Raw genomic sequence first — 6,523 nt, 5'->3', positions numbered from 1 at the left:
AGAATGGCACACTCACTCAGATAATGTACAACGATATCGTTACATCGAAGCGAAGTTCCAAAATATAATAATATATTTTATCCATCCCCTTGACCATTTTCCGTACTCTGGTGTATTATGTTTCTGGAAATGGTAATATACAAAAGCGGATACAAGAAGAACTGAGATATAGTGAAATTTATTTATCAGAAGAGACGAAGAAAAAAAAAACATCGATGTGGAAGCACACGGACATTTAGTTGGATGGTTTATGAAGGTTTTCCACCCGAAATACTATAATGTCTAAAACTGTGAATACCAACCGGGGCTATACGCTGACCCTATGTTGATGTAACTTACCTCTGTACGAAAGTCGATCCCGTGGGAGTAATGCACTGGAGATTGGTATTTTCGTTGATGATGATGGAATTGTATAAATTTGACGATATTAAAAAGGGTAAAAGGTGTTCCATTCGTATTACGTTCATAGTCGACGAACGCCAAGAAGTGAAGAAGAAAAAGCACAGAGAAAATATTGCCACTCTCTCTCTCTCTCTTTGTATAATATGCCTGACTTCAAAACAACGAACGTCAGGTATAAGAATAGAGGTTTTCATCACACGCATTAAAAGTTGTTTTTAAGATATTCAGATTCGATTTTGTTTTGTTATGTCTTCAGATTTGAATTTTCGATAGGAGGTGTGTATAATATACGAATATACGAGAAGTGGAAAACGAATAAATTTAAATTGGATTTGATGGAAAAGATAAATAAAATATTTTCGGAAAGTACTTTGCGTAAAGTTCTGCTCCGAAGCCAAGCAAGAAAAAAAAAACCGTTTTCTTTACTGCAGATTGTAAGCATTAATTTTCGCATAACATTGAACCGTTTCGAGAGAAGTTTGAAGATATTTCCATCAATTTCATATTAAATTGATTTCGATTTGATATTTTCATCTCGGGTTATGGACGGCTTCGTTTTCCGTGTTTGTATGCACACACCGCCTGGTGCCAGAAATGTTCGAAGCAAATAACAATAATAATCTTTCACGAACATTTTCTTCAAAACATTTCCGAACAAATAATAAAATGCATGCATCAAATTGCATCAAAACTTAAAACTTTTCATCTGTTTCGATCGGAACGGTGTTTATAACAGCTTTTGACGGGGATATTTCAAGTGTGAGTGTGAGAGATAGTGAATGAGGTACGTGTTTAGTACATGGAGAACGGAAAACCCCCAGAATCTCATGAGAAATCATCAGAAAAGATAGGAATATCTTACAAATAAATTTTCGGCTTCTTTTTTGAAAGATAACTTCAGTTTCAACCATTTGGAGAAGAAAACATTCATCAAATTTTGCGGTTTTTTCGGTTCAGTTATATGTATATTCGTCTGTCAGCAACGACATGATTTCCAGAATTCATTGAAGAAAATACAGGAGATTTAAATTGTTTGTATAATATCACATCACATTCAACTTCACTGCATTGTCTTTGAGAAATTTTTTCTTAATTTTCTCGATATTTTTGAATATTTTTATGAATTTTCTTCAAGTCAAAATTAGGGAAAACAATTGTAATTTTCAAGATTGACTGTCCCAATTAACCAAATTCTTCCTTTCCGGAAATTCGGAACTCGTTATATTTGAACCTAATATCAGAAGTATTTACAGAATCTGTTTTTTTAGATTTATCAGTTTGGGACGATCATTTAGGAGTGATATCGCCAAAACTTGAACCAATTTTGGTGAAAATAAATACAATGGTTCGGCGATCCAGGCAAAGGGATCTTTTAGTTTTTCTGTTAGTTTCCCATTTTCGGAGTGAACTCTTGAAAAGTCATAGCATGTCAAGGGGTGGTGAAAACAGTTTTTTTGTGATAGCTCAAGATAGACATGTTTCTAAAAGTTGAAAATTTGCAGGAATATAGGCCTTTGGCAGACCTTCATAAAGAGTATAATCATCGGTATGGACCGCCACCCGTTCTAGACTTATGACTCAAAATATGGTCAATGTTTGGTCAGTGCTACTGGCTTGCAACAGAATTTATCCGCGGAACTGACTATAGGGTGTTGTAGCTGGACTTACCCTCTTTTATTCCACGTATAAAAAACCCCCGATAAATTCTGTTGCAAGCCATAAAGTTAGTTGAAGTAAAATGTCGCTCCAGGAGACCCATATTTTTCAGTGTTTTCAACTTGTTTTTGGTCTTCAAACAGGCTGGAGCGATGGGAATGAAATAAACTAAATCAAAATTACATGTTCAGCTCGAAATTGTCTTGAACCGCGCGATCATTGGTCTTCAAAATGTTGCTTTCCTCCTTCTTCGTAGAAGGTGGAAAACCTCATTTCTTTTACTTCACAAAATGAACAGAAACTCAATTGCTTGCTACGAATATAGGTTTATTGTAAAGCAGAGATGCGCAGCGTTCGTTACATATAAAAAACGTTATTTTACACACATTTCCATATTGTGTGACCTCTTGTGAAGCACAAATTACATCTTGAGTGACCATTTATTGACTGTTTATTGACCACATTAGCCCATGCTTATCGATCATTATTGTCGTATACGTGTTGATTACAGATGATATGATCTAAATTTTTCCTTTATCGTCTTTCTTAACAAATGGCGAAGATAGTAGTCCGCTAACAGTTCCCTTGGGATATTCGTGATTTTTCTAAGCTTTCTCGATTTTCTTTAAAAAATCATTTACAAACCACAACAACTCCCAAATCATAAAACATGTCGAATTTCAATTTTCTCCCACTGTGCTTTGTCGATTATCTTGATTTTCTCAAGAAACAAATTTGAAAAGGCACGCAGTGCACTACAATTTTACAAACTCAAAGGATACATTCTACGATTTCTAAACTGGAGAGGAAGGTTTTACATTAAAGCATTTATTGTGTTGCATCGTCCACTTGATTGGATTGTAACTTTTCTAAATCAAGAAACAAGAAAAAAATCGAGAATGTCCCACTTCATATTGACATTTGAGACATTTTATCTTCGCTTTTCTTGTGTAGACTGGGTAACAACTAGAAATCAGCCTCTTCGATTTGACGAAAAACGCTAAAATTGAAAATATTTTATAAACTTCCGAGGAATGTGACCTGCGCTTTTTTTCCACATAATTCCACATAGAATATGAATTTAGCAAGGAGACATTATCGCAAAAATTTGCGATTTATCGCATTGTAGACGTCAATTTTCCTTGGAAAGTTGTCGGTAATTTGAAAATATCGTTTTTCGGCGGAAACGCATTTATTTGAATCTATGTGCTTAAACCGGCTTAAACGTGGTAAACTTATGAAAGTACAATTAAAAGGCTCTTTAACCGAAACCTGATTATAGTGATCAGTTCTCACCTGACTTGAAACTCGACAGGTTGACTATTTTTAATGAACCTGAAACTTTACCTGACACCTGTCAAAAGTATTCAAACAAAGACTGTATCTACTCTCATCCGTAAGGACATCGAGAGAGAAACTACTGTAGAGAGTAAACGCTGTCCAATCTACTTCCATTGATGTCTATTGGCTCAATATTTCCTTCTATTGACACTATTTTTCCTTCTATTTATTCTATTGGTCACCAATAGCAAATAGCACCTGTCCCAGTATTTGTTCACGTAGTGTCCCCTCAAAGGACATTCAATATTCCTTTCTATCCGAATAACGTTCTCGTTTGATCCATTCTATTAAAAAAATTCCAAATTTGATCTTTGAGAAAAGGAACCGTGTGTATCAAACCTTGTTGATGTACACAAAGCAAATCGTTGTGTATTGTACATTAACCACAGAATTCTGATCATAAAACAAAAACAACTTTTAAATTTAAGGAAGTTTTCCAACGAGTTTTGTTTCGTGCGACTTTTATGGGATTTTCGTTATACACAACCGGTCATACAACACTTGGATTAACGTGTCCCTAGATAGTACTCATTTTCAACTAATTAGTCTCCCAACGTAGAAAACGTAGAAGGTGGTAGCAACGAAGAAAGAACGGAAAAAAATGTTCTACAATCATACACATTGCGATTTGAGCTTCTTCTTCGGTAAAACCGTTTGAATTATGTAAAAAGGAATCTTTATGGAACATTGGTGTAGAGAAATGGTTATGGGTGTTGAGCATGTTTCGGGTTGATAAATAATTTTCTGTTTTGGGTTTTATCTTAATTTTCTTTGCCATTTGTATTCGATTACACGATTTTGTTAGTTGTGGTTTAGTTTTCAACTTTCATTTCATTTCGCACACTTAAATCACTTTGTCGCCACCAGTTAATTTATATTTCTCTTACTCACATATTAATCACAGGCAGTCAGATACTGATAACATTCAACTCGTACGATAATTCATTTCAACTTTTAAAAGCAGCAAGAGTATCAAAATATAGAGGTTGAATCTGTTACTTCTTTTGTTTAAAGCATCGAGTAATGTTTGATAAGAAATCTAGTCCTTCTCTACGTTTTCTGAAAGTTTTTGCTATAAGATAGAGCTCAGCCACAGATCTAAATGCATTGACGCTGTTGCTGATAACAAATGATTTTAGCTGTTTAAAAGAAATTCTTTGAATGCTAATAGGTAATGCAATACCGGTATTAATACCGGAAAATTCCTTATAGTTTTTAAAGAGAAGTAAGCAAATTTGTAATAAATTTAAGGATTTTTTCTTTAAAGTTACACTTGTATTCTAAGTACATCGCGTTTAACTCAGTTTACTGCTTGTGTGCGTACGAAAACTTGACACGACCGTACTCAAAACTTAAAAATTAACATTTCGATTTCATTTCTTAAATTGTTATCAAATATTTTAGCAATTTTAACTTAAACTGTTGTTAGGACATAGCGATTAGCTTGTTGAATGACTTGACTGACGATTGGCACGATATGCCGAAATGTTGATGCTTCAATAATAGGTTCAAGAGCACAACTGTTCTAGTTGAGTTCATACTGAGCGTCATTCAATGACAAAATTAATTCCATTAAAATTTCTCTCAAACTATGTTTGCCGGTTACTCCTCATTGATCGATAAATCTAGTAAAATTCAATTTCTTCAAAGCGATCAGCGAAACTTTCGCATGTAATTATGTGCATCAAAAGTTACATGTGAGCACAAAAACGGAAAATAGGAGTGAAACTGAAAGGATGTCGTTCCAACCCTTATATTTTCCTCATGAAAATTGAGTGAGTTTGTAATTTTTCTTTTATCCTTTCTATTTAATTTCTATCATTCGCTCATACATTCTAAGGTTCGGAACAGGTTATTTTTTAGTGAAACGTAAAAGCCTCTGGCTTCTTTATGCGAGCTTCAAGGGCAATATGGATCACACACAGTTCTTGCCTGGTTTATTAGCTTCTAGCTGAATATCCTAAATCGTGCGAATCCAGTCATAGATTGCCATCTAGAACTAAAATCGATTCAGGTCGACCTGTTTTCAGCTCTAAACTCCTTTTTATAGCTTTCACAAGACTTAGGATATACAGATTGTAGCTAATAAACCAAGCAATAACTGTGTGAGATCCATATTTCCCTTGAAGTTGGCACAAAAGAGCCAGAGGCTTTTGCGTCTGACTAAAAAATTGCCTGTTCCGAACCCTAATACATTCATAACTAAAGTTTTGAGGCGAACATGAAGCGTGAAATGTGAATTGAAAACTAACATAAAATTAAGGAAAATAGAAAATTACCGAAAACGGTTCGGTATTGCATTCCCTAAATGCCACTACCTACTAGCGTGAACCGATTTTAAAATTTTAATTTTTATTCAAAAAGTGTTTCATACGTCAATTCTTCTGACCATTTTTCCGAAAATAGCTATTTTACTAACTAATTAGTAAATGGGGCTGCATTGCGCAATAGATGTGAGATGGCCGATAAGAGCCGAAGGCGAGTTCGGCAACACATCGTGTTCGCAAAACCCTTATTTACTAACTTGTTATCAACAAGATTTTATGTATAGCAGTGTGATCCACATTATCTCCAAACGTCAATTTACGCACTAGTGCGTGAGTTTTCGAACAATATTTAGGAAATGTACTTTTCGTCGATGTTTCATCTTTTAAACGAGCCCAAGGCAAGTTAGTGTGACTAACAAGCTTCCTAAAAGTATAAAAAAATCTTGACTTGGGCGTACTTGGGCTCGTTTAAAAGATGAAAAATCAACGAAAAGTACACTGCCTAAATATGCACTCAGCTTTCCAACGATACGGTACATGTAATTACTGTAACATAGTTTGGGCGACTTTTCATTGACATGTCACATACGGCTGTTATCATGTTCATATGTTATCAATAACGACGACAAAAATAATGACAAGCTCTGGGTAATATTGTCCTTTATAAGCGAAAGTGCATGTTACAAAAATTGAAGTACAAGATTTGAAATCGACGAATTACCACTACTTTGAACGATGGAAGTAATAGACCAGATAATAATACTGGTCATGTGCCTGCCGTCTGTAACAGGTTAAAAGCACCCTCTATTTGAACGTAAAATTGAAATTCCTTCTGGGACTTGCGGAGCCAACCTTAC

This window comes from Bradysia coprophila, unplaced genomic scaffold (genome assembly GCF_014529535.1).
Source record: "Bradysia coprophila strain Holo2 unplaced genomic scaffold, BU_Bcop_v1 contig_94, whole genome shotgun sequence".
Lineage (NCBI taxonomy): Eukaryota > Metazoa > Arthropoda > Insecta > Diptera > Sciaridae > Bradysia > Bradysia coprophila.
Note: the sequence above shows the minus strand (reverse complement) of the source record.